At 48.7% G+C, this 27,457-nt stretch overlaps 1 long non-coding RNA gene across 1 annotated transcript in view; it reads left to right on the top strand.

Moving 5' to 3' along the window:
• Positions 1-634: 634 nt before the first annotated feature.
• LOC144334914 (uncharacterized) overlaps positions 635-27,457 on the top strand; it is a 108,552-nt gene continuing 81,729 nt past the window's right edge. Inside the window, exons 1-3 of the long non-coding RNA XR_013405172.1 lie at positions 635-896; positions 1,002-1,102; positions 26,915-27,032. This is a non-coding gene — a long non-coding RNA (uncharacterized LOC144334914). The remainder of the gene's footprint in view (positions 897-1,001; positions 1,103-26,914; positions 27,033-27,457) is intronic.

The raw sequence follows: 27,457 nt of genomic DNA, 5'->3' as shown, positions 1-27,457 counted from the left end.
CGCAAATAAAATGGTGTTGTAAGAATGTACAGTGGGAAATGCTCTCAGTCCAGCCAGATCCAGCTGTGGCGTCAGTCCAGCTGTGGTGTCCTCCTGTAAAAACATTCAGCCACATGTGGCCCTGATCGCAATCACTACTCTGAATTGTGATCCAGAATGTTCTTGGGGGCCGATGCTGGGACTGTTCCAGCAGTTCAATCTGATTGGGCGTCACGGTGGTGATGTGCTTAGCGCGGCCAGCTGGGCTGAGTGGTGGCCACCCGTGCACTCGCCACGTGCAGCCGTTATTCTGGTGATGGGGTTGCATGCGCCCCGGCTTGTCCACCTGGGCTATTAAAGTACTGGGAACCCAACCGCGGGCGGTGCCTCCCGATATGGGAGCTGTCTTTTTTATCCAGGGCCCTGTGGCGCTGCAGAACCCTGCTGCCAGTCTGAGCTCACAAGGAGGTACCGGAGGGCTCTGCTGGGGCATGGAGGTCCCTGAGCAGGTGGTCACTTATTGCTTGTGGAGTGGTCCATGGCCTGTGAGTTTATTCTCGGGGTTTGTGTGGGCGAGGTTAAGCAGTTCACAGCTGGGCACTTACCCCTTACACAGGTGACACTAGTTAAAGTGGAATCTATATTAGCTCACACGGGAGTGTGTGAGGAGCTGGGAGGGTGGGGAGGCTTGGCCTTAGCACTAGATTCCCGGGCTCCTGACATTTCTGCGTCTTCCAGTTGAGGGGCCGTCAGAGCCGCTGTGGGTCCTGAAGACAGTGGGTGCCATATGGACCAGGGGATGCAGAAGCCTCTAGAGGCTGCGGGAGGCAAGGAGACGGTGGCTTCCCCAGAGCCAGCCCTGCCGCCACTTCGACGTTAGATGGTGGGACCTGTTTTGGACTCCAGCTTCCAGAAATGTGAGAAAATAAGTCAGAGTTTAGGGCGCTAAATTTGGGGTGATTTAGTGGAGAAATAGAAAACTAGCCCACAAATGTGCACGCATTGAAATGTGCTCTGTCCAGGTGTTCACAGTGGTGTGAGGGAGATGGCATCATGGTTCTGGGAACTGTGCAGTTTTACTGAAGGAAGGGGGCTCGCCACGCCTTTCCTCATATAACTGAAGGTATGTATGCCTGCCACACTGCCCAGGAGACAGGGACTAGAATTCTGACTTTATTTCTTATGGGAACCAAGCCACAGTCAGAACACGGTGAGGGCCGAGACGAGCTTCCTACAGCCTGAACTGGGAAGAGGAATCGCAAGTAGTTTGTCTTTTTCTACACAGACCTGTCCTTTTCAGGTTTTGTTAAGTTTTGGAAAAAGGGAGAAGCCAGGCACACCTCGGCGAGGGACAGTGTTTCTGGAGGTGGTGCGGCTTCAGCCTGAACGTGGCCGTGTGGTTGGGAGGCTCAGAAACTGCCCTCCAAGGGCACTCATCTATTCCTTATTGCAGTAATACCTCGTTTACAGAAATCCACAGAAATTACAGTGCGGGAGGCTTCTGGTCTGGATGGGTTTGTGTGGACCGAGGTCACGGGGTGTTGTCCCAAGTGCTAATCCTGATCTGGCAGAGGCTCTGTTCCCAAATAATTATTCCACAGTTTCAGAGCCTATATCTGAGTGATAGTCTTTTAACTTTGTTGCATAAAAGGAAACAAAGTATGTCTTGGGGGTCTAAAAATCCATGTGGTAATCATGGCTGTAAACTCATACCTGGGGCTTTGGGATGGAGTGAAAACCACCGTCACCTGGCGTGGACGCTGCGTGGTATTTTTAGCATGGTGGCCTGCTCGTGCCTTGAACTCTATCTGCAGTGTGAGCAACAGCTGTGCATTTGAGAAATGTGGACAGGTCAGCTTGCTCCTCCAGGGGCCTGCAGGCATCCGGGTGAGGGGCCTGGGATGAGGCCACATCAGTGGGAAGGAGCTTGGTTGTGTCAGCAGATATGTCTGCCTCTACAGGCCCGCAAGCCAGCCAGAACCCAGTTTTCCTTAGGTCATCTAATGCCAGAAAAAACCTGTTTCTTAGAGATTCTCATAATTTATATTAATGAACCATTTGACCGTACATAAAATGTTATAAATGCATGAGGCTTTACAACTTGGCAGATGTGTAACTCACATGTCGTTGTACCAAACTGTTGAAGATATTTGTTTCACTTGAAGGTTGTTAGCATTTTATGTGCAAAGCAAATGCCAGTAGCATTTTGAAGGAGTATTTTGGAATTTTAAACACAGTGGGATAGTGCTGGGTCTCTGGGATACTGGTGAGGTGGACGTGACCTCAAGCTCTTGTAGCTTGCAAGCAGGATTGCTAAATTGTCACAACTGCGGTGCTGGAAAGTCAAAGTGGATTTCTGTAAATGAGGTATTAGTGCAATAAGGAACAGGTGAGTGCCCGTGGAGGGCAGTTTCTGAGCCTCCCAGACACCCCAGGAGGAAGCGGGGGACGGGGGCAGTTACCCACCAGAACCTGGACGGTGAAGCTGGGTTTGCTGGTGGCCCTGCTTGGCAGGTCATTACATGCAATAAGAAACAGGTGAGTGCCCTTGAGAGCGGTTTCTCGGCCCCCTTCAGAACCGCAAGTGGAAGACGCTCCAAGGTGGGGGGTGGGGGTTCGGTTAATCCACAGGAGCCTGGATGGTGGAGCTGGGTTTGCTGGTGGTCCTGCGTGGCAGGTCATTACATGCAATAAGGAACAGGTGACTGCCCTTGAGGGCGGTTTCTCGGCCTGCTTCGGAACTGCAAGTGGAAGACGCCCCAAAGTGAGGGGGGGCTGGTGGTCGGTTATCCAGTGGGGCCGGATTTGCTGGTGGCCGCTGCGTGGCAGGTCACGGCGTGGAGCGATGGGAGGGGAGTGGAGTGGAGTGGGAATAGAGGATGCACCCTCCACAGCTACTGCTGGGAGTTGGCTCTGGTAGCAGAAGGGGCATAGATAGAGGGATTCCCATCAGGGGCAACACGACTGGGGTCCCACGTGTGGTGGATGCCGAGGTGTGGCTATATGTAATCTCAGTCTGCACAGCCGTCCTGGTGAGTGGGTTCAGTTACCTTCCCATCTCACATTTGAGAAATCTCGGGGGCTCACATCACAGCTAGGTGGGTTGGAACTAATGTCTCAGGCAGGACGTTGGCCCCAGAGCCCAGATCTTACCCGCCCCCGCTCTTTTCAGTCCACCAAGCTTGTAGAGAGGGTTGTGTGGTGGTGGGTGGCGGCTGAGAAACCAACACAGTAGAAGGCGGGGAGGAACTAAACCAGGCAGGAGACACAGGCAGTGCTTGGGAGGTCTGCACGGGGTGTGGGTGTGGGAGACACCTCTGGGCCAGTGAACCCCGTTCTGTGCTCCTGGCTTGCCCAACCTTGGCCCTCAGCCACATGCTGCGTGCTTTAGGTGAAATCTCAGTCGCTCGTGTGGTGCGGGCATCTTTTCTCCCTGGCTTTGCCTCTCTTTAAATCACGGAGTCTCAGTGGGGATGGCGGGGCGGATGGTGGTCCATGGAATTTGCCCTCCACCTCCTCATCCTTGTCCTGTCCTGTCTGGCCTGTTACCTGAATCTGTGTCTCTTCAGAGCCTGCAAATGAGTGGAGGCCACGACAGCCTCTCGCTGACCGACCTCTCAAACTTTTATTCATCAGAATAGTGTTAAATGCCGATTCCTAGGCACCCCCATTGGACTCTACGCCTGCCTAGCATGGGTACTTTGGGGGAAGGTACAGAGGATTGCTGGGCTGTTCCAGGGGGGAATTTGCATTGTTGAATGTCTATTGTGTTCCTTCCAGCACTCTACTTTCCACGCACACCTGGCATTAAACCTGGAAGACCTCTGGGTGCTGTGCTGGTGAGGAAGCCCCGGCTGGACGAGGGGCTGCTGGGGCTCGGACTTGATTCCCGGGCTGGGGGCTGGGGGCTGGGGGCTGCGGGCTTATTCTCTTCAGTGGGTCTGCTGATGAGATGCCCTGAGAAGTCCTGCTGTGCACTCAGGGGAAGGTGCAGAGACAGGCTCAGAAAAGACAGACCATGGATTTAAAAATTCCTACTGGAAAATCTTTTATGAGCAAAGTAATTTGCATCTAACTGAAGACAATCATTGCTTGAATAATTGGTTTGTTTACAAAGTTGGTCCTATGAACAGATTAAAGTTTTCATTCATGCCTTATCTATAATGTGAATAGGAGCTATTACCGCAACTTAAATTAGCTTTAAATTTCGTATCAGATTGCAGTCCAGATTACAAACGGCTGCTTGATAATCTAATTGATAAAACGGAGGAATTTAGTGCTTGGAACCCAGAGTGAAGGGATCGGAATTGCTTTGGTTTCTCAAAAGGGTGTTGACTGAGTGGTGACCTGGGGTGAAGAGAAGTGGCTAGAGTCATTACACTCGAGGAGATGATCTGCCCCCGCCTTTCTCAGCTGTCTTCTGGACAAAACAAAGGGTGATAAATGGAGAAAATTCAGCACTGAGTTCGTCTATGCCCTGAGCTTCTCATACAGTCATTAATGGGCTGTATCTGTGAAGCCTCCATACAGGCACAAAGGAATTAGGCTAGAGTAAGGCGGCCGGCGACCTCTGGCGTCTGGACCGCGTGTCACTTCCTAAAGCCCTTTTGGGTGAAATGACAGTGGCAATGTCGTTGTTCGGAGGAGTGTAATCTCACGTATGAGATGCAGATTTTAAATGATGCAGATTTTAAACACCAAAGTCAGGAAGCTTGGTGGGAGTGGCTGTCTTCCAAGTGGTTTTCTGTGCTGCCATGGATGAGGCGTGGATGTGTCATCTGTTGGTGAGATCCACTGGTGAAGGGGCTAAGCAAACCATGGAGGTCGGGGGTGTGAAGCTGCATCTCTTCTGGCATCCCAAGGAAATACATCTTGTAAAACTTGTGAATTTGACCCTGACCCTAACCCCAACCCTGAGTGTTGAAGTCTGGTGCAGTGTCTTGAGCCCTCTTCTGCATTGAGGGTGAGTGACTGTAAATGACCGATTCCTCAGTGGTGAAAGTTCAAATGTAGCTTCCCTGAGGAAGCCAGACCTCGGTCACCCGTATCTCCATTGTAAACACTGCGGCCCCTACGCGGGTGGCTGCAAGTTTCCAGGCCTTCCTTGGAGAAGCAGCCGTGAGGTGCTTGATGATTTGATAACATCAGCCACCTTCTGTCTTCTGTCTAATCACGGTACAAATGATTCTCCTACAAGGAAATGGATCTGGTTTCTTCCTGATCGTTGGAAGAAGCAGCCTGCCTAGGGACTCCACCGTCCTCTGCACTTTCACAACGAAGCCTGTGTCTGTCTCCAAGGAGTGTCACGTGTGTCGTGGGACTCGCTTCCTTAATTCTTCCTGCTTTTGAGGGCTCCGGTAGCTCTGCCTGTTTCACCCGGGATGAGCAGCAGGTGGTCTCTGGCTACTGTGGGACTAGGGCTTGGGGGTGCATCATCACATCCGGTGGCCTGTCCAGGTGGGCATCATTGTCTTTTGCCTGTTGCCTGAGGCAGCTGTGATGCCATGGGGGTCATGCTTGTCAGGGCCAACCCAGTTCTTCCCGTGTACACCTCTCCTGCTGGAGTGCCTTTCCTTATGATGACTTGTTGAATTAACGTGGAGAATGCAGAGAGGCTCTGGGCCTCTCTCTCTCCCATTCTTACTCCCTGGAGCTGTGAAGCCCGACAAGGGAGCCCATAGCCAGAGGCTCCTTTAAATTTAATTAGAATAAAGATTTGATTACATAGCTAAACACATTTGAAAAGAACTTCACAGATTAAATTCCAGATTCAACCCTTCAGGCCCAGTGGCCACGTTTTGGGGCTCAGCAGCTGTAGGTGGCTGTTGTCTTTCTGTGTTGGCTGAGCAGATTGGGGCGTTTCCAGTTCAGCAGGCAACTCTCTTGCATGGCTCTGCCTGTGGTGAGGGCACCTAGGCTGGAGAGCCTCGTGGGGATCCCTTAGGCCTCCGGCTGCAGCCAGGCTGCACGGTTCCTGTGCCCCGGGTCCTCTGCAGGCCCAGATGGATCCCACCACAGAGCCAGCACTGCTAGACTTGGGTACTGTGTGCAGACAGCAGAGGGTCACGTCCGGGCCTTGCAGGGGCTGGGGTGACTGGCCTCCTTGGCCAGGCTTCTGTTTCCGAGTCTTCAGGGGAAATGCATCCACCATCCACCATCCACACCGTGCACCAGAGGAAAACTGCAGGCTTCTCTGTGGATGGTGAATTGAGATCATGCAGAGTGACTAGCTTTGGGCTCCTGAGCAGCGTGGAACCTGATACCTTTAGGTGGAACCTGACATGCCTCCATGTGTACATGGCAAAGAGAATGCAGCATTGTCAGCTTGAATCCAGATGTGCTCCCGTTTTGAGGTGGAACGTTCTGGGAGTATTGGCCATTGGTGATTGTGTTGCCGTGGAGGACTTTGAATGCAGGCACTGGTTTGGGATAACCCTGGTTTCCTGGTCCTGTATGTGGGCATCCCTGAATATCCCGGACTGGAGGAAGGCAGGGCAGATGGGAGGGTGACAAGAGGTGTCAGGTGTTTCCAGCTTTGGGGACTGATGCCATCAGATGGCCGAGATCAGGATGGTGGTGGCCAGGGACCAAAGCAGGGGTGCGTGGAAATGCCATGTTCCTCGGAGCATGGGGAGGACCTCTTGAACTCTATTCCTGGGCAACAGTTCTTCCATTCTCAGGAATCTGTGCCATTGTAATTGAGTAGCAAATTCTGTAATTGCTCTAATTACTTACTGTTAAGTCCCCATGCCAATTACCATAAATTAGCAACAGTGATAACAGTTTGCCTGGTCAAACCTTACCAAGAAAAACCAGTGGACCTAGTTTTAGTTGCCTCCAGTTCCCTCCAAATCAGATTCCTTAGCAGCTTGTGTCCCCACACTTGCTGCAGTTCCTCCTGGGCCTGGCAGGCACATTCCAGACATTCACATCTCAGCTCAGATGCAGGCGTGCACATTATTTATAGAAAATGGCACTGCGCTGTGATCGGCTTGAGCTGACGTTCTCTAGGTGGGAGGTGGAGGTTCAAAAGTTCTAATGGGATGAAATTAGAAATATGAATTTTAAAAATTCACGTGTTATGAACTCTGTTCAGTGATTTTCTCTGAAATGAGAGACTATTTGCAGATGAGGCAGTCAGCCTGCAGCTCTCCTTAAATCTGTCCTAGACCTCGATGCCGTCCTTCGGCCTCTTCCTGGGTGTGGGGTGCTCTGCTTGAAGCAAAACCAAAGGAAAGAACGTGGTCTGCATCACTACTGCAGCCAGCTCAACGCGCACACCCACTAGGAGGGGCGTTTGCTCACTTAACATTTTAAATGCATTTAACATTCAACCAGCAAGTCAGCCAGTGCTTTCTGTAAGCAAGCTGCCTGGCTCATGGGAACCTGACACTTGACTTTTTGGAAGAGAGTACTTGCTTCTGTGGAGTCTCAATATTTGTCTCATTTCTTGAGACTCTGCTGAAAGTGATGAACGTGACTAATTAGGACTTTTTTTTTTTTTTTTTGTAAATTGGGCCACAGAGCTCTCTAGGCAGAGTCAGGGGAGTAAACGGCTGTGAAAGATGCCGCCTGATGTGAGCCACGGCCAGGCACTTTGGAACCTGGGATCCCATCTCCAGCCTTTCAAAGGACACAGACGAATATAAAATGCAGATGGGAGAGTTCATAATTTGGGCATCTCTGTTCTTTTGAAATCAAAGTGCAAAGAAAAAGTTTTGCCCATACTTGTTTTTCTCCTGAGGTTTTAAGATTTTCTTAACTGCTTTTCTCTTCCCCCAATCCTTGAGGAAGTTCTATCTTCATATCTTCTTAAAAGATATGGTTAAATTCAACACTGAAATATAAAAACATGCTTTCATATTTTTCTTTAAACTGAGGTATCTGACATTGGTGAAGAACTAACTGGGAGTATTGGTTTATTTTTATTTTTTTGAGACAGTCTTGCTGTGTTGCCCAGGCTGGAATGCAGTGGCACGATCTTGGCTCACTGCAGCCTCACCTCTTGGTTCACGCCATTCTCCTGCCTTAGCCTCCTGAGTAGCTGGGATTATAAGTGCCTGCCACCATGGCTGGTTCATTTTTGTATTAGTAGAGACGGGGTTTCAACATGTTGGCCAGGCTGGTCTTGAACTCCTGACCTCAGGTGATTCGCTCACCTTGGCCTCCCAAAGTGCTGGGATTACAGGCACGAGCCACCACACTCGGCCTGGGATATTCTTGATTATAATTGTAACATATCCCTTTAATAAAAACAAAACAGAACAACAACAACAAAACAGCTGTCTGAAAAGTCTCGAAATTAAAGAGCTCACTTGGACAGGGATTTGGACACCAGTTGAATGGCCCAGCACACCATAGTTACATGGGCCACTCGGCCTGTTAGGTCCTTAGGGTATTTGAAGTCATATGGATATTTGCATTTCTGCCTCTGGATATCGTGTTAGTATTCGGCTAGTGTTTGAGGGCCAGGCTCAGATCCGGGAAAACAAGAGCCCCTGCCCTCACGGCACTTCTCTTCCATGTGTGTGTGTCAGGAAAATAGAAAGCATAAGATATTTTTTTCAATGAGCTGGGAAGATGGAAAAACAAGCTTAAGATGTTTACTTGTTCAGAAGAAGGGAAGTGCAAGGAACACTCAGCTTTGTTGCTGCTGAAGGAGGCCCCTGGTGGAGGCTGTTTCAGAGGTGGGGTTTCTCTGAGAAAGGTGGTAAGAGGCAAATAGGATGCCCCATCTGGTTTGCCAGAGGTGGGGAAAGTTAGTATCCCCAAAACAGCTTCAGCATTCTGGCAAAGCTTTGGAAAACCAGCTACGGTGTAGGACCTTGTTGGCCGCTGGGTAGAAGGAAAACATTGCTGGTCCTGAGGACTGTACTGTTGTTCCACTGCTATAAAGAACTATCTGAGGCTGGGTAATAAGGAAAAAAAATGTTTAATCGGCATACAGTTCTGTGGGTTGTACAGGCTTCTACATCTGGGGAAACTTACAATCAGAGTGGAAGGTGAAGGGGAGGCCGGCATGTCTTCACATGGCTGGAAGGGGAGAGAGAGTGAAGGGGAAGGTGCCATGCACTTCCAAACAACCAGATCTCAGGAGAACGATCATGAGGACAGCACTTGGGGGATTGTGCTAAACCATTAGAAACCACCCCCATAAGTCAATCACCTCCCACCAGGGCTCACCTCCAACATAGGGTTAGAGTTCAGCATGAGATTTGGGTGGGGACACACAGCCACACCATGTCAGGCTTCCCATTCTTCTCCTGCACGTGCTTCGCAAATGGTTCTGTCATTGGTTTTTGTTTCTGTTGATACATGATATACGTACATATTTTCAGAGTGCATGTGATACCTTGATTCACCCCTATATTGATGAAATCTGTGTACTTGGGATGTCTTTCACTTTAGTTTCTTTTCCTTGTGCTGGTTATTCTCTAAGTTATTCTCTTATTATATATTCTATATATTATATATTCTATATATTATATATTCTTATTATATATTCTAAGTTATTCTCTCCTAGCTGTTTTGAAATACACAGTAGATGACCCACTGCCATCCCCCTGCTGATTTATCAATAGTAGGTCTCGTGTTCCCATTAGGCTGTGTGTTTGTGCACATTACCAGCCTCTGCCCATCCTGCTTATGAGTGGGCTCTGCTGGGCCCTGTTGACCACCTACTTTTGGCCTCCATGAGATCTGCTCTCAGCTCCTGCTTATGAGTGAGAACATGCGCTGTTTCCTTGCTTGACTCGTTTGCTTAACGTAATGTCCTCCAACTCCATCCATGCTGCCGCGGATGACAGGGCTCTCCGCTGTGTGGTGGAGTATTGCTCCTGTGTGTGTTCGGGCCACGTTCCCTTCATCCCCTGTTGACGGGCACTCAGGTGATTCCAGACCTTGGCTACTGTGGATGGAAGCTGAGAGCAGTCACTGGCTTTATACTCGGGGGACGTGAGCCACTTTGATGTTCTCAAGCAGCCTATCCCCAAAGCCCTCCGTAGAATGCCGCATTCGTTTGTACTCATGGCTTCTTCCACTAGGATGAACAGCTGGGAAGGGGCTTTGAGTGAATGCTTGGGTTTCTGTCTTTAATTGGTACCCAGCTACACTGGCCAAGTAGGGGTCCCAGTGGCCCTGGACACTACCTCACATAAGGTCCAAAGATGCAGTTAGGTTCTTTTTTTAACTTAAAAAAAAATGCTTTTGACCTGGGTAAGCTATGGCATTATCAGTTAGAGTTTTTCATATTGGAAAGGTGTATATTTTATTTTCTAAGAAGGAAAGAAATCCTGTTAAATACTCTAACCACAGATTAAATCATGTCAAGGAAAGAGGTACTATTTTGGGGGAAAATTACCCCTTCATGTCAAAGATCAAGGAGATGACTTACATTGTTTAATTGAGTTAATTATGAAATCTTAAGTGGTTTTAAGAAGATGAGCTGTGGATCCTACAAGACATGAGACTGATACTGATTTAATGTTAGTCAGCCCTGACAGAATGTGGCTAATATTTAAAGCTTGCTCCAGTATTGCTTGATAGATTGTAAGTTAATGTAAAGATCTGTTTGATGCTTTTATTTTACAAAATATTATTGAGAAAAAGTTTGACAGCCAAGGAACGGCCTTCAACCAATTTCTTCCTAATTTCTATCACCAGAAAATTTTGTCCTGTTAATTCCAGAATTTACTTTTGGAAAGTTCCCGTAAGGAGAGCAGAGGTATTGGTGGTTGAATGGTGACTTGAATTTAGGTGAAGATCGTTAAATATTTCATAGTCATGTTTGTCTTGGTGGTTTTAGCAATTTTATATTAAACTTAGAACTGTGAGTCAAACCAAATCTGTTCTTTTGCTTTTGTGATACTCCTTTGTATGACTATACTGGTAAAGAATGATAAAATGTGTATTGGGTATTTTTTCTGTGTAGATATTAGGATTTTTAGGGGAACAAATTAATCATTCTTCTAATATACACTGTGCTGTGTGTTGGGTCCTTTGTATATTAGTTGAATCACTCTAATGAGGACCACTTGAAAGTCTGTTTCTATAGCAGATCTTTTATATGTTGACTTGTGTTATGCAAAATCCTTCATCCTCTAAGAAGACTAAGCAATGGGTTGGAGGAAAGATTTAATCACCCATTAGGTCTATTCCGAATGCCCAGAATTGAATGCAAGTACTAATTATGTTTTTGAAGTGGTGTGTGTGTGTATGGGTGTGTGTAGTGGACTCCTTTTTAGGTCATGGGAGGGAGGTAAAGCGAAGATGAGATTTGCTGATGAACATTTGTGCACATGCTAGTGGAGAAGTCATATGACTTGACTGCACCTGCGTACTCTGATTTTGCTTTCGTTAGTGTCCGTAGCCACAAGCCTCAACTGCCTCTGGGACCCACCCTGAGGGGCTGTGGTGAGGGTTATTATAGAGTCGTGCGTCTTAGTGAAGGGCACAAACGGCCTTGTGGGCCTACTTTGGCTTTGTTTGAACGTCTAGATTGTTAAACTAAGTTTAACATTTTGAGGATTATAAATTGTGATTCTTGTCTAAGAAGAGGTTTCTGTTGTCTCTGAAGACAGGAGCCCCAATACAGAGGGTCCCTGGCTCCCAATTGTTACATATCTGATTTTTTTTTTCAACCTTGTGATGGTGTGAACTAGTCACACTCAGTGCATTGTTTGGCCCAAGATGGGCTGCCTCTGGATGAACCCGTTGTAAGTTGAAACTATGATGTCAAATGCACTTTCTATTTAGGATATTTTCAGCTTACGCTGGGTTTATTGGAACAGTTTCATCCCATGGTAAGTCAGGGAGCATATGTGCTCATAAAAGTGGAGACGATCTCATAGATACCGTGAGATATAATGTCTCTGATGTTATAGAGATACGATGAAAACAATCAAGTGGGACTTGGAAGCCTTGGAGGGACTCACATGGGCGGCTCCTGGAATGCAATCTTGAGCGCCACTGGCTTCTGGATGTGACATCTGTACCTTCTGCTTAGCCCAGTGTGTTATCGGCTGCTCTCGAGGGCAGAGAGGTCCAGCGTTCCTGTGTTTAGGTATTTGAGCTGCCTTAAGAGGCTAGGTCAATTCTCACTGGTGTCTTCAGGGCTTTAGGCCTTCTGAACAAGCAGGAGGAAGCACGACTTTGTAGAGCTTTGGAAATCTCAACGGACTTCAGGGCCATCCCCTTTGGCAGGAGAGAGCCACACTGGAGGCGAGCAGGGTGCCGTGCGGGCCTCTGCTGGGCCCAGGCATGTACGGACGTTGTGAGGGCCACAGGACACAGATCGGTCTTGGTTCACAACTGGCGTCGATGGCCACGCAGCATTTCTGCCAGGTACATGAGTGCGGGGACTTGGGTTTTGGGGTGTGCGTCCTGGTTGCCTAGTTGCTTGGAAGACCCCCATTCAGACCCCAGCCTGAGTCACCGTGACAGGCCTCCTGCTTCACACGCCACACGGAAGCCGTGGCGTCGGTCACTGACGTCCACCGGGTGTCAGATGTGCGTATGTATCTTCCTTGGTCTCGGGATGTGTCTTGTTTTGAGGTTATAGTAAACGTTCTTTACAAGGGGTTTTGGATTTTTTATGTTTGCAAGGAGGCAGCAGGGAGTGCTTGAGCAATGAGATCCCCTTTCCAACCAATACAATTTCAGATCCCAGCAGGTAATTAAGGCAGCGGAGCTGTGGGATCACCTTTGCAACCAATGAGAATTCAGATCCCAGGAGGTAATGACGGCAGCGGGGCGGGTGGCAGAACCCTGAACTGTGGCTGTTTCTGGTGTCTTGCCCCGCGGACAGAGCGTGCTGGGGCCTCCGTGGTCCTCTGTGGGGTGAGTGGAGCGCATGAGCTGGGTGCTGCTGGGCCCTGGCTGGCTCCCCAGCCCGGGGTTTATGCAGGACTCGTTAGACAACTTGGAACCCAGAAAGCAGCACGAGGAGAACGGGATTGTGCCTTTCTGGATCCTTGGTGCTTCCCAGTCTCAGACACTGAGTAGGCTCTGAGGGGTCTCGCCGGGAAGACTTGCACAGTCGGCCCCCAGGATGGAGTGGGGCTGCAGCGGGTCTTGCAGGAGCTGGAAGTGGGGGTGAGTGTCTCGCAAGCGGGACCTTTCAAGTGGGCCCAGCAGGATGCATCTGTGGAAATGGTGCCACCTAACGCAGGGCTGCGGCCAGCAGGACCTGAAAGGCTACAGCGGGCTGTGTTTCTGCTCTCTCTCGAGTCTCTGCACGATTTTCCTTGGTTTTTGTCTGTTTGGAGGACGCTTCCCCCTTTCTTGCGCTTACCTAGCCCTCTGAGCTTCTTTGTTGAGTATGACAGCCCTGAGAAGGCATTTTTATCGCATAATTGTGTTATCCTGGTGGCTGGATAAATGACCTGCAAATGTGGGTGACTCAGTAGCTCTGAGGGTGTTCAATATCCAAGACAGAGGTGGGAAGGAAATGTTCAGGCAGGCATCAGAGGATCTGTTCTCTGCTTTACACTGGGGCCCTGGTTTGCTGACAGTCTTCACACTCGATCCAAAATGGGGGATAATGAAGTCTCACGGATTCGGCTTCAGCTGAGAGCTGCCTCCAGCACAGTCTTGTGTGAGTAACAGTTTCTATGTTTGGTGCGAAGGGCGGGCGTCAGTCAGTTGATCTTATTTGTGGTGGTGCTTATGGTGGGTTTTCCGTAAGGAATGTAGACTTTATTAGCTTTGGCAAGGGAATCCTGAGTGATAAATTGGAAGAATGTCTCAGGAAATTCTGGAACCTGCAGTGAATCTGGAATCTGTATGAAATTGAGATTTGGATTCTCACGATTTCCTAATGCTACCCCGAAACCCAGTAGTTGAGACAGTCGTAGAGCTTCAGTTGTGCTGCCCCGGTTCCCCATTTTAAAAGGAACACGTTGCTTTCCTCTAGAATGTTCTGAGCTCTGAGTGCTGCCGGCAGAGTGACCAGCTCTCTGCATCAGAGGGGAAGCCAGGGCTGCGTTCACGGCGTCGCGGCAGCCGGGAGCTGACCCTGGACTTCAGGCACGTGTGATGCTGACCATTTTCTGTAAACTCCAAGGGTGTAGTGGTCTCCTTGGCCGTTTACAGTCTTCTGAAGCTTTTGATGTGTCTGCACTTTGTAGATTTTTCAGAAGTAGACAGCCTTTTCCCACACCCTTGGGCTGAGTTTCGTCAGAGGCTGGTGTGTGGGAAGCACCACACCCACATTCTGACAGGGAAGACTCTGGTGCCCAACTGAGGTCAGAGTGGAAATTTGTTCTTCCTTCCCTCCAGTCTGGTCCAGCTGCTCCCTGCTTGGCCAGAAGAAAATCATGCTTATTCAAGTCGTAGGCAAACCCCCGAAGTCAAACATTTGTCTTTTTTCTTTTTTCTTTTTTTTTTTTTTTTTTGAGACGGAGTCTCTCTCTGTCACCCAGGCTGGAGTGCAGTGGCCGGATCTCAGCTCACTGCAAGCTCCGCCTCCCGGGTTTACGCCATTCTCCGGCCTCAGCCTCCCGAGTAGCTGGGACTACAGGCGCCCGCCGCCTCGCCCGGCTAGTTTTTTGTATTTCTTAATAGAGACGGGGTTTCACCGTGTTAGCCAGGATGGTCTCGATCTCCTGACCTCGTGATCCGCCCGTCTCGGCCTCCCAAAGTGCTGGGATTACAGGCTTGAGCCACCGCGCCCGGCCTTGTCTTTTTTCTTTCATATGCCCATTTAGTTTATATGGAATGATAGCTAGAAAAATGCCTTTTAGGGGAAAATTAATTTCCTTAATTACAGAGAACTTTTTGGATAAAAATCAGGAGGCTATTTTGTAATAAGATCTAGTTAAATACTACAGTGGAAAGCTCCTTATATTTGATCTTACACTTGGGCCCTGTGTGCGTGTCCGCATGCTCGTGCTCATGACGCCAGGCGCAGATGTGAACTACGGGCACAGTACATACTTTCTGGTTGCTTCTTTGAACGTCTTATTGCTTGACCTCTCCGACTCAAATGTTGAGTTATGTTGATTCTGTTCAGAATGTTTATCCCTCCGTCTAGGGTCCAGTCGTCTTTCAGGGAGGAACCGTCTTCCTCATCTCTGTCTCCTACAGTATTGTATATTTAATAGTCAAATATTTATAGGTTACATGGGTGACTGATCTGTTCATTAGGAGGAAAACAATGCCAATTTTCACATCATTAGAATGGACTTGTTAAATGATTGTTAGTATAATGAAGTTTCCATGGCAAAAGAGGCTTTGCAGATGTGAGTGTAACGGACAGTGAGATGGGAGAGGACCCTGGGTTGTCCAGGTGGGTCCAGTGTCTTCACATGTGCCTTTTGAGAAGGCAGTACGAGGGTCTGCCTCAGAGGAGGAGACCTGAGGACGAGATAGAGGCCAGAGGGCTGTGGGGGTGAGGGCGAGTGTGGGGCAGGGGCAGGGTCCGGAGGGGTGCAGGGCTGAGGCCGGGGCAGTGGTAGGAGGGGTGTGGGGCTGTGAGTCAAGCTGCATGGTGGCTTCTATGAATTGGGAGACTCCAGGCAGGAATACAAGCTACTGACCCCTTGACTTCAGCCCTGGGACTCCTGACTTCCAGGGCTGAGAGGAGGTTTGCATTTGTGGTAATTTGTTGCAGCAGCAATAGGAAGCTAATGCATTGTATCTGTTCTTCACCTCCAAACCTTTGAAAAGTGACCCTGTTGTATCGGCCTTTTGTGTGCCCTAAATTCTAATGAGATGGTTTGTAGGAAATAATGGACACAAACGATGGCAGAACACAAAGTTGGACAGAAGCAGTGTCTTCTGTGGTTCTGTAGTTTGGGTCTGGGAAGTTAGATTTCGGTCAGAGTGTGTGGTCTTGTTCAGCGTATACCTGGAGTACTTGTTCAGAGCTCCTGGGGGAGTGGTCTTTAACACTGTTAGGATTAAAACTCCAAGCACATCAGGGCCAGAGTTCCTGAGTCAGTGTTAGGCGACCTTTGAATAAGAGTTGGCATGTAGAGTCTGCCCACTTTACTAGTATGAAGCAGCAAAATCTTTTTTTTTTTTATTTTTTGAGATGGAGTCTCGTTCTGTCACCCAGACTGGAGTGCAGTGGCGAGGCCTCGGCTCACTGCAACCTCCGCCGCCTGTGCTCAAGTGAGTCTCCTGCTTCAGCCTCCAAATTGCATGATTTATTTTCCTGTTTTATATACTTAGTATGTGAAAACTCTGCAAACTTTATTAATACAAATGACATGCCAGAACTTAGGAGAATCTGGTATTTTCCCATGCAAATTAGTAGTGATGTGGAATTCCTGGGCTGATTTGGTTTTATAAGACATGGGGCAGATTCTTTGCCTTATTTCTGTGGAACTAACAATTGTTAATCACCCAGCACTCTTACCTCCCCCAACAGCTCAGGTGAGGGGGGTGTTACCCCCACTGTCGTGATGAGAGGCAGGAGACTGAGGCTTAGATGAGCAGGTGACACATTACTGTCCAGCCCCACCCACCCTGTAGTTTCCTGCCATGGCTCAGCTGTCTTCCTGCAAGAAAGGACAGACACCCTGGTGCTGGGTAGAATTCCTTGTGAACCCCTTTCCATCCTCCAGGGAGTTCTTGCTTTACAGTGGTGGCTCATGGGGAGTCCTCTGGCCCACTGAGAAAGTGACTCATGTTGTGACATTACTGTCTCTGTCCGGCTGCTGTCGATTGGGTGATTTGTAAAGAGACATTTATTGCTCACAGCTCTGGAAGCTGGAAAGTCCAAGGTCAAGGCAGTCCAAGGTCAAGGCACCTGCACATCTGGTGCCCCAGGGCCTGTGGCTCACAGACGGCAGCATCTCAACAGGTGTTGCGTGGCAGCGGTCGTCTCGTCAGAACTCACGTGGTGGAGGAGCAGGAGGGCTCCTCTAGGCCTCCCAACAAGGACACCAACCCCAGTCCTGAGAGCAGGACTTCCCAAAGGCCCCACCTCTTAATGTATCCCTTCGGAGATGGTTTCAGCATGAGGTTTTGGGGACATTCAGGCCAGAGCCATTGCTCTGCTGTGGTGTTAGGGCTGCATGGCATCATTACTGCAGCAGAGCCACAGCTTCTTATCTGCATTTGCTGCAGGAGGAAGACGCAGGTGCCTGTGCAACTTGGGGTTCGGTGCAAGAAGTGGAGACTCTGGGAATCTTAGCAGGAGGAACTTAAGGGCTTTGAGAACTGACACTTTAGGACTGTAGTTTTCTTCAGACTGTAAAAACCTTGGTGTGTGACAATACTGAACATTGCCTGAGCCCTGTGATCCTGTAAAACAGTGATTGTTAAGACATTCCCCCTCCCCACAACTGCGCCCCCACTTTTACTGCAAGAAGCCCCTTCCCATGTGGCTTAGGCTGACTGGCGGATGACCGTTTACCGAGGACAAGACCAGATACAGGCCTTCAAACCCCCCTTCTCTGCCTTATAAGTGATTAGCTAAACTGCCTGTTCCCACTGATCAATCACTTCCCACCTTGAAATGGTTCTTCGTGGTGCAGTTGCGACTAGGGGGGTGGACTTGTCTTTGACTGTCGCCTTCCACAGAGGACAGTTAGGGTGGGCAGGAAAGAATTCTCTGCTACAGGTCTGCATTCCTGGCTGTTTCCAGAAGTGGGAATTCTGGTGCCGTGGAGTCTGCGAATGGATTTCTAGTGTCCCAGCTTCAGGTGGAGTTGAAATTGAGTGAGGCAACCCACCACACCCATCTGGAGCCAGGAACTAGAGCCATTTTTAAAGTGGCAGTTTCTCCATAAGATTACCCAAAAAATGCGCTCAGCACGTTTCTTTCTTTCTCATATGCATTTGGCCATCTAAAATGGGAATGGTGGTTTTTTGGAGCATGGATGTAGTTTTAAATTTTGAGTATTGTAAACCTTAATGTAGCTTCTTAAAATGTTTGCCTGATTATCTGGAGATTTACTAAACCTTTGGAGTGGTAATAATGAGTTGATCTATATGACTTTGCTTTCTATGATGCAATGAAAGTACTCTAATTAAAACCTCTGCAGTTGGGTCAGCAGGCGATTGGCCAAAACAAATTCTGCTTTTTGGGTTTCTTTAACCAAACAAGGGAGTAGAGTGTAGGCTGAAGTGGCAAATTCATTTCAGAGCACGCCAGAGCCCTCAATGATTCAGCAGCCTTCTCAGGTGAACGTGTAACGTGCCGTGAGTCTTGGCAAGCCTGGCTACTGAAGTGTGCACGTGACACCACAGAGCCACACCTAGGAAGATGTGGTTTCTGTAACAAGCTTTGGAAAACCAAAGTTCAACTAAATTATCCAACTTTGTTACAGAAAAAGCTTAGACCAGATGGCCAAAGACCTGATTGTTTCATGGTTGAGACATGGTTATAAAATCGCCCTTACTTGGTGCCAATCAGTGTTGGTCCACAGTGATACTCCTCCAACCTCACTGAAGAGTTTGGAGACTGATATGAGACTGTGAAAATCTCCTTAAGGTGAAAAGGGCTCTGGGGCACCCGGGAATATCCGCACACCCGTGGCCATTCCCCTATAAGGTGGAGAGGACGGCTGGGTCACGCGGGAGCATCAGCACACCCGTGGCCATCCTCTTTAAGACGGAAAGGGCTGCTGGGGTGCCCCGCAATATCTGCACACCCGCGGCCATTGTGGCTGTCCCCCTTTCTGCTCAGTCACCTCTGTGTTCCCGCATTCAGGCTTTGGGACACTCATGAACAGCTCATCCCCTGGGCTGGTGAGGAAGGAGTGGGAGGTTGTTCTGAGGCTCTGTCACTGTCTGCCCTGTCATGAGCTGGGCAAGGCAGTGGCAGTGACCCTGGAGGAGTCTGGTCAGTGAGGGCTCCGGCAGGAAGTGCTGAGGCTTGAGGTGACTCTGCCAGTCGTAACCAAATGTCTTCCCTCTTATTTCCATGATTCCTTCTAGTTCTGCACCTTGCACTGCAGAGTCTCTGTGTATCTATAAATACACATGAGTTACGATACAGGTGTCTCTTTCCCCTCTGTCTGCGGCTGGGCCCAGGGAGTGAAGTGCAAGACCCCCTTACTGCTGGATGCCCACCAGCACGAGGCACTGCCTGCCCTGCTGACGAATGCCTACAGCGAGTCCTGGAAGCCGCCTCCTGAGCACCTGGCCTGTTGACGGTGTATACGGGAGACAACGGAGCTCCCCTTGCCCCACCCTGAGCAGAGACTGGGGAGGCGGCGGCAGCACTGCCCCCATGGTGCATCCTTGGTGCATGGAGGAAAGTCTGTTCATGCTTAAAACACAGCCCATCCTCTCAAAAGCAGGATGACAACCCCATTTACTTCTGGAATCTTAAAAACGGGCCCGTCTCTTTGAGAGAAGAACATGGCATGTATGTGTGTACCTCCTTTGTTTTTTTTTTTTTGAGACAGTTTCCCTCTGTCACCCAGGCTGGAGTGCGGTGGTGAGATCTCAGCTCACTGCAAGCTCTGGCTCCCGGGTTCATGCAATTCTCCACCCTCAGCCTCCCAAGTAGCTGGGACTACAGGCACCCGCCACCACGCCTGGCTAATTGTTTGTATTTTTAGTAGAGACGGGGTTTCACCGTGTTAGCCAGGATGGTCTCGGTTTCCTGACCTCGTGATCTGCCAACCTCGGCCTCCCAAAGTGCTGGGATTATAGGTGTGAGCCACCACGCCGGGCCGTATGTGTGTACCTCTTTACAAGTCTTGCCTGACCTTCGCATTTAAAAATTACTGAAAAACTTAAGGATGTAACTGACAAGAACTTTATAGGTTTCTCCAAGTAAAAATTTGGAAAAGTTAAGTGAACCCATGATGTGTTTTATTTCTATGAGTCCCACACTTGGATTTTTAAATGTGGGCAAAACATCTGTATGTTCTTCAGCCTGATTTCCGTGGAATCGTGAATGAAACGTGCTGAAGTTGCCGTGCGGATTTTGTTATGTGGCGGTGACAAGTGGGGCTGGTCATTAAACAACTGGAGGAACCCTGTCCTTTCTGTGCTCCTGTTGGACACTAGGCACGTGCTTGGGTGTTTTCTGTGTGTGTGGACAAGATGACGACAGAATTTCCAGATTCACACGGTGGTATCTTCTCCCTTTTCTGTTAAAACGTGTCTTCTGCTGCTTCTACATAGACCAAGTGTTTCTTTCTCTCGCCTGTCTACATAAACGCTGTTTAACAAAAACCGTATTGTAGACATGTGAAGCTGAATTCCACATGATCAAGCAGATAGAGATGACTGAGTATACTGTTTTGTGGAAGGAAGGTTTAAAATGATTTTTAGCTTTTTCCCTGAAATAGGGAATACTTTTAACTTTTTCCCTGAGATAGGGAATAATGAAATGGGAAAATAATTAAATTTTCCCATGTAATTGTTAGATTATATTTAATTATTAGATTATTCATGTATTGCAAGGGAAAAAGGAACTAGATCACCCCATGTACCCAAATGAAAATTTAAAGGGTATGGGCGAGTTCATTTGAACTCCTTTAATTTGTTTTTGTTTGTTTGTTTTTGACAGTCTCACTCTGTTTCTCAGGCTGGGTGCAGTAGTGCAATGACAGCTCACTGCAACCCCAACGTTCTAGGCTCAAGTGATTCTCCTGCGTCAGCCTCCCCAACTGCTGGGATTTACAGGCGTTAACCACCACACACAGCTTATCACCTCTTGGAGACTAGCTTTGAGTTTGGGCATTCACTGAACTATATTTTAGTTAATTCTCGAAGTTTGTCACTGTTTATCTTTAATTTGCTAAAAATCTACATGTATTGTAAAATGTGTTACATTTCCTTAGCATTCACGGATTCCCTGTTAGTGGGGCAGAGACACAGAAGGGCAGAAGGCGTTCGGACATCATCAGGGTTGCAGTTGAGTCCTTGCCCCGAACACACTGGAGCTCTGGGCTCTGTGGTCCCACGGGGGTCCTCTGTCCACTGAGGGGGACGGGTTACCTGGAAGGTCCCTCCAGCCTCTGCAATTTTGCCCTTTTCAGGTTAACATCTCATCATTGTCCTGGACAGCACTGCCTTTCGTTCACTGATCCACGAGTGAACAGCTGGTCAGTGGCCAGTGCTGCTTCCTTCAGCTGGGAGGTGGTGATGTGATAACACTTCCGTGGAATTTGGTTCTTGGTGTATTAAGGGTTCAGTTGTATGTTTATTTTTAATCTGCACCTCTGAATTGGTCTTTTGATTGCAAAGAGATTGCTTACTGGATTTGTTTCTGAATATTTGGTGGATAACAGGAGAACCTTGCTTATCTGTGTGTTCATTTAGTGTGTTTTTGCCAGGCATTTATATGGTTGTGTTAGCCCTCAGCCCACTTTCTGTGTGTGGTGGAGTCATTGAAATCATTTATGTGAAGTCTCTCCTCTTTTAAGGCCAGAGGACGTGGGGTGGTGTTTCCCTAAACTAGGGGGAAATGGCATTGTTCTGCCCTCCTCCCTGGGAATGCTGGTGTTTCCAGGTCTCTGAACTTGGCTCCCACACTGGGAGAGTAGCTGTGGCTTCTGGAGCCCGTTTTGTGCGGGACTGACTCCTTCACTTGCTTTATTCCCCACTGTCTTTGCTGCTTGATGACGCAGGGATGAGGGAGTTGGGCCCAGGGGCCTTGCCTGTGCCTGAAGGGCCCGATGCAGAAAACTCCTCATGGGAAGGATGTTCCTTGAGGGCAGCTTTTGGAGTGTTTTCCTACTTTTAACTGAGAAGCAGCTATTCACATGGTTCTATTCTGCTGGTGTGTTTCAAAATAACTGGTGTAGAGTTGTGAAGATGTCCGAGACACCCATGATCCACTCCGGGCCAGTGCAGGACATTGAGCTCAGAATCCTTCAGACCATTCAGATGCCAAAGATTCTTGCTTGGTTATTCTCAAACTTATGAGAATCTAAAACGCGAGCCACGGTATGGATTTTCTCTTGAGCCCCCATGACTTTGCCTTGTATTTTGGGCATGAATGACTTCATCAAGGGGAAAGAATTTGAGGAAGGAGCCTCTGAGGCTAGGAGGGGGTGGGAAGGGGCGGGGGGAAGAGGAGGGAAAAGGAGCTATAGAGGGAGGAGCCAGGCTGGGGCTGGGGCGTCTCCCCATGATGCTCCCACACGCCTGGCGCGAGGCCCCAGAGACTGACTGATTTTCCCACAGACAATGTGTATGATTGCATGTCTGTTTTGTGGGCTGGCCATTTGGATTGAGGGAATGTCTGTGTTGTGATTCCTTATTGATTCGAAGGTTGGAAAGGTTTGTGCTCAATACAGGGGTCTCTTGGTGCGATGGGAAAATGTGATCGCAGCCGCCTTCGGGGTGGGGAGAGCCCTCGAGGCCCTCAGTGGTGGCCGGCGTCAGCCTTCGCTTCCCTGGGTGAGCTGCCCTCAGGGTGGGAAGGGAGGTCCTCGGTGGTGGCCGCTGTTGGCCTTCGCCTCCCTGGGTGAGGGCTGCTCCATCCCCGGCTCTCCGACTCCTTGCCTGGCACCTTCCTCGTTGGAGGCCGTGATCCATCAACTTTGTCCACGCGTGTCCTGCAGACTAATGCTGACTGGAGGTTCAGGAGTGGTCAGAAGAGGCCAGAGGAGGCCCTCGTGATGCGAAGCTAAACGTTTAATGATGGCGCTGTTGAGTGCATGAGCCGCATCAGCCCAAGAGTCTGGGTAAGAGGGAACCCCGCGGGGTGGAGGGAAGACTGGACAGATGGGTGCTTTCCTCGGCCCCTGGGAGCACGGCCAGGTCCACGCTCAGACCTCCTGGTTTCTCCCATATTTCCATCAATAGCAAGGGAAGGACTCGGGGCAGAAGTAGTTCAAGGGCCTCTAAAGACTTATGTAATTGTTAATAGGCCTACTTTTATGCTTTCTTATGTATTAAGAGCAAATCATGATACAAACTCATTTCTGTTTGAAGAAATCTTTACTGCTCTCATTTTTGTGGCAAGCAACATTGATTCTTTGCTTAGTGAGCGTTAGTGCCCTCCTGCCCAGTGCTGCTGCCTGGCGTGTCCTCGCACACACCTCTGTCCATTGGTCTCCGTTCACCTTTCCGCCTAGAATTGTAGGAGGGGCGCTGGGATCTTAGGGCTAGAAAGAAATTCTGAAGACCACTTTTAGGGGCGGCTTTTAGTCAGGGCTTCCAGAGAGACAGCCAGCCGGGTGTGCGTGTGTCTCCAGGGCGAGGCTTGCTGCAGGGGCTACAGAGTCCAAGAAGCCCCAGGACCCACAGGCTGCAAGCTAGAGTCCTGGGAGGGTGTGGCTTGAAGACTTGAGAAGCGGAGGGTGCGGATCCCACCGTGGTCTGAGGAGCTGAGACCCAGAAGCACGGGCTGCAGAAGACAGATGTCACTGGCCCATCAGCCAGACAGGTGGAGTGAACCCAGTTTTCCCCGCCTTGCTGTTTTACTCGGGCCCTGGGTGGATAGGGTGGTGCCCCCCACGCCGGCGAGGATGGGTCTCCACTCAGTCCAGAGGCAAACATGCATCTCACACAGAAATAATGCAGAACCAGCCATCTGGGCACCCCGGGCACGCTCAGGTTGATGCACAAAACCAACGCCGCGCGTGGCCCTGACATCTGTGTGTTCGCATCACTCCACACACATTGCTCAGTCATCGCCTCGGTGAGTTTGTAAGCTCGTTGTGTGGTTCTGGGGCTTTTCGTCCTTGGTGATGACAGGCTCCCCACTGCCCCAGCTCAAGTATGGAAGGTGATGGCACCAACGGCTCCTTGTTTCTCAGACACTTGAGTGGGTGCTCTGTGCAGCCAGTTTCACCTGCAGCAGCATCTGTTCCCTATGCCGATTCCATTCGGAGTATGTGCCTCCCTTCTGTTGAGGGTGCAGCCTTCTTTCAGGGAAGAACTGTGTCCTGTTCGCCTATATCGCCTGTGGTGTATCTCATGGCTGAATAAGTAGCTATAGGATACCTCGGTGGCTGAATGATAGGTTCATTGGAAGGAAAACTTTATATATTTTTTTCTTTTTGGGATGGAGTTTCACACTCAACGCCCAGGCTGACGTGCAATGGCACGATCTTGGCTCATTGCAAACTCTCCCTCCCGGGTTCAAGTGATTCTCCTCCCTCAGCCTCCCAAGTAACTGGGGCTACAGGCTTCCGCCACCATGCCTGGCTAATTTTCGTATTTTCGTTAGAGAAGGGGTTTCACCATGTTGGCCAGGCTGGTCTTAAACTCTTGACCTCAGGTGATGCGCCCACCTCGGCCACCCAAAGTGCTGGGATTACGGCCATGAGCCTCTGCACCCAGGAACTTAATACCGTTTTTTTTTTTTCCTTTAAATCGTAATGGGCTTGTTAAATGCTTACTTTTTTTTTTTTTAATTTATTATTATTATACTTTAAGTTCTAGGGTACATGTGCATAACGTGCAGGTTTGTTACATATGTATACTTGTGCCTTGTTGGTGTGCTGCACCCATCAACTCGTCAGCACCCATCAACTCGCCATTTACATCGGGTATAACTCCCAATGCAATCCCTCCCCCCTCCCCCCTCCCCATGATAGGCCCCGGTGTGCGATGTTCCCCTTCCCGAGTCCAAGTGATCTCATTGTTCAGTTCCCACCTATGAGTGAGAACATGTGGTGTTTGGTTTTCTCTTCTTGTGATAGTTTGCTAAGAAGGATGGTTTCCAGCTGCATCCATGTCCCTACAAAGGACACAAACTCATCCTTTTTGATGGCTGCATAGTATTCCATGGTGTATATGTGCCACATTTTCTTAATCCAGTCTGTCACTGATGGACATTTGGGTTGATTCCAAGTCTTTGCTATTGTGAATAGTGCCGCAATAAACATACGTGTGCATGTGTCTTTATAGCAGCATAATTTATAATCCTTTGGGTATATACCCAGTAATGGGATGGCTGGGTCATATGGTACATCTAGTTCTAGATCCTTGAGGAATCGCCATACTGTTTTCCATAATGGTTGAACTGGTTTACAATCCCACCAACAGTATAAAAGTGTTCCTATTTCTCCACATCCTCTCCAGCACCTGTTGTTTCCTGACTTTTTAATGATCGCCATTCTAACTGGTGTGAGATGGTATCTCATTGTGGTTTTGATTTGCATTTCTCTGATGGCCAGTGATGATGAGCATTTTTTCATGTGTCTGTTGGCTGTATGAATGTCTTCTTTTGAGAAATGTCTGTTCATATCCTTTGCCCACTTTTTGATGGGGTTGTTTGTTTTTTTCTTGTAAATTTGTTTGAGTTCTTTGTAGGTTCTGGATATTAGCCCTTTGTCAGATGAGTAGATTGCAAAAATTTTCTCCCATTCTGTAGGTTGCCTGTTCACTCTGATGGTAGTTTCTTTTGCTGTGCAGAAGCTCTTTAGTTTAATGAGATCCCGTTTGTCAATTTTGGCTTTTGCTGCCGTTGCTTTTGGTGTTTTAGACATGAAATCTTTGCCCATGCCTATGTCCTGAATGGTACTACCTAGGTTTTCCTCTAGGATTTTTATGGTACTAGGTCTAACATTTAAGTCTCTAATCCATCTTGAATTAATTTTCGTATGAAAAAACTGCTTTAAAGTTCATATGGAACCAAAAAAGAGCCCGCATCTCCAAGACAATCCTAAGTCAAAAGAACAAAGCTGGAGGCATCACGCTACCTGACTTCAAACTATACTACAAGGCTACAGTAACCAAAACAGCATGGTACTGGTACCAAAACAGAGATATAGACCAATGGAACAGAACAGAGTCCTCAGAAATAATACCACACATCTACAGCCATCTGATCTTTGACAAACCTGAGAGAAACAAGAAATGGGGAAAGGATTCCCTATTTAATAAATGGTGCTGGGAAAATTGGCTAGCCATAAGTAGAAAGCTGAAACTGGATCCTTTCCTTACTCCTTATACGAAAATTAAATGCTTACGTTAATGTTTATTTTTAAAAATGTTATCTGTGACCTTTCAGCTTTTCATAGCACTTCTCGTGTGAATATTTTAAAAAGGCCCTTTAGTCGTGGGGGAGAAGGAGGTTATCCCTTTCAGCAGAGGGAGATGGAAGAACAGGCCCTGGTGGGTCTGAGCACAGGCAGTCACCCCAGCCTTGGTGCTTGCTTAGGTCTGTTCTCCGTTCACCGTAGCCGCATCCACTCTCATTGTCAGCTTAAAAATAAGCTTTTTCGTCTTTCTAATCGGAACAGTTAGTTTGTTAACCGTCACATTAAGGTATCGAGAATGATGGCTTTCAGGCCTCAGATATGACACAAGTAATAAATGCAGCTGACCCTGAACAACATGGGTTTTGAGCTTCGAAGGATCACTTATGTTAATTTTTTTTCCAACCAAACCCTTACTGAAAAAACCTGGCTTTGTGGAGGGCCGACGTTTCCTACATGTGCTTCCATAGGGTGGCCGTGGGGTCCTGTGGATACGTAGATTTGGGTAAACTCGGGGCGTGTTCTGGAATCCATGTCCCTGTGTATACAGAGGGACAACTGCAGCTTTTTAGAAGTTTGTGTCCTGCCTTGTCCTAAAAAGGTTCCAAGGTGGATGCAAAATTATTTCATTCCTTTGGTTTTCTTGGTGGGATATTGATGTTTATTCTTCAGTGTCTAATATCCTGAGTGAACAGAGTTACCGCTTCAGGAACAAAGCCAGTCTGGAAACACATATTGAGATATCCACCTTTTCTTCATGGTTTCACAAAAGGCCATGATCATATTTTATTCAGTTGAACTGTAGGAAACTGCCAATATTTGCTGTTTTTGGCCTACAAAATGGCAAGTTCGTACGATATTAAAAACAAAGGCTTCCTGGATGGGGAAAATAGGAATCGGTAAGAACCTGAAGTTCTCTGTCATGGCCTCTGAGTCACAGGTAAATAAACCTGCGTGAGGGGGAGTTGACTGTACAGTATTTTCCTTCTGTTTTGATACTGTCAGAAAACGGTCAGTTCCAATGTGTTGGGTCCCTTTGCCTCAGCTTTGCTGCAGAAGGGACTTGCCATTATACCTCTTGTTCCCAGTGCCCAGGAGGCTGATGCCACATAGAAGACCTGCAGGTCGGTGGATGTGAAACAGGCATCGGACACGCTGTGCACCTTGGGACGCATCTGAGAAGTGTGTGCTTGCAGCAGATCTGAGGTGAGGGCGTGTTCCATCTCCTCTCCCTTCTCTGGCTTTGCAGGCCTTTGAAGTTGGTCCTGGAAAGTGAAATTAGTTAATGCTGATTTAAGCTCCAGGTCAAAGCCTGGGGGCCGAAGAGACCCGCCCTTCACGAGGGGTGTGAAACATTGGGCCCTCCCATCAGGAGGCAGCAGGGACTCGAGAAAGCCCCACATGCCCTCCAGTTCCCTTATGTTGAAATTTTTTGTACTCGGCCATGCCGGGTCATTTTGGGAGGTGAGTAGGGGATTCACATGGGGGTGTGCAGTATTCTTAGGTGTCAGGTGCGAGAGTTGAATTTGCAGAAGCTGTGCAGATAGGAAAGGGCCTGGCAGGGAGTGCTGTTTACACGGAGCCGATTTAACGCGAGGTCTGTGCTCTACCTGGGTCCGTGTCTGACTGCT

This window comes from Macaca mulatta, chromosome 15 (assembly GCF_049350105.2).
Source record: "Macaca mulatta isolate MMU2019108-1 chromosome 15, T2T-MMU8v2.0, whole genome shotgun sequence".
Taxonomy (NCBI): Eukaryota; Metazoa; Chordata; class Mammalia; order Primates; family Cercopithecidae; genus Macaca; species Macaca mulatta.
Note: the sequence above shows the minus strand (reverse complement) of the source record. Positions and strands in the feature narration are given on the sequence as shown.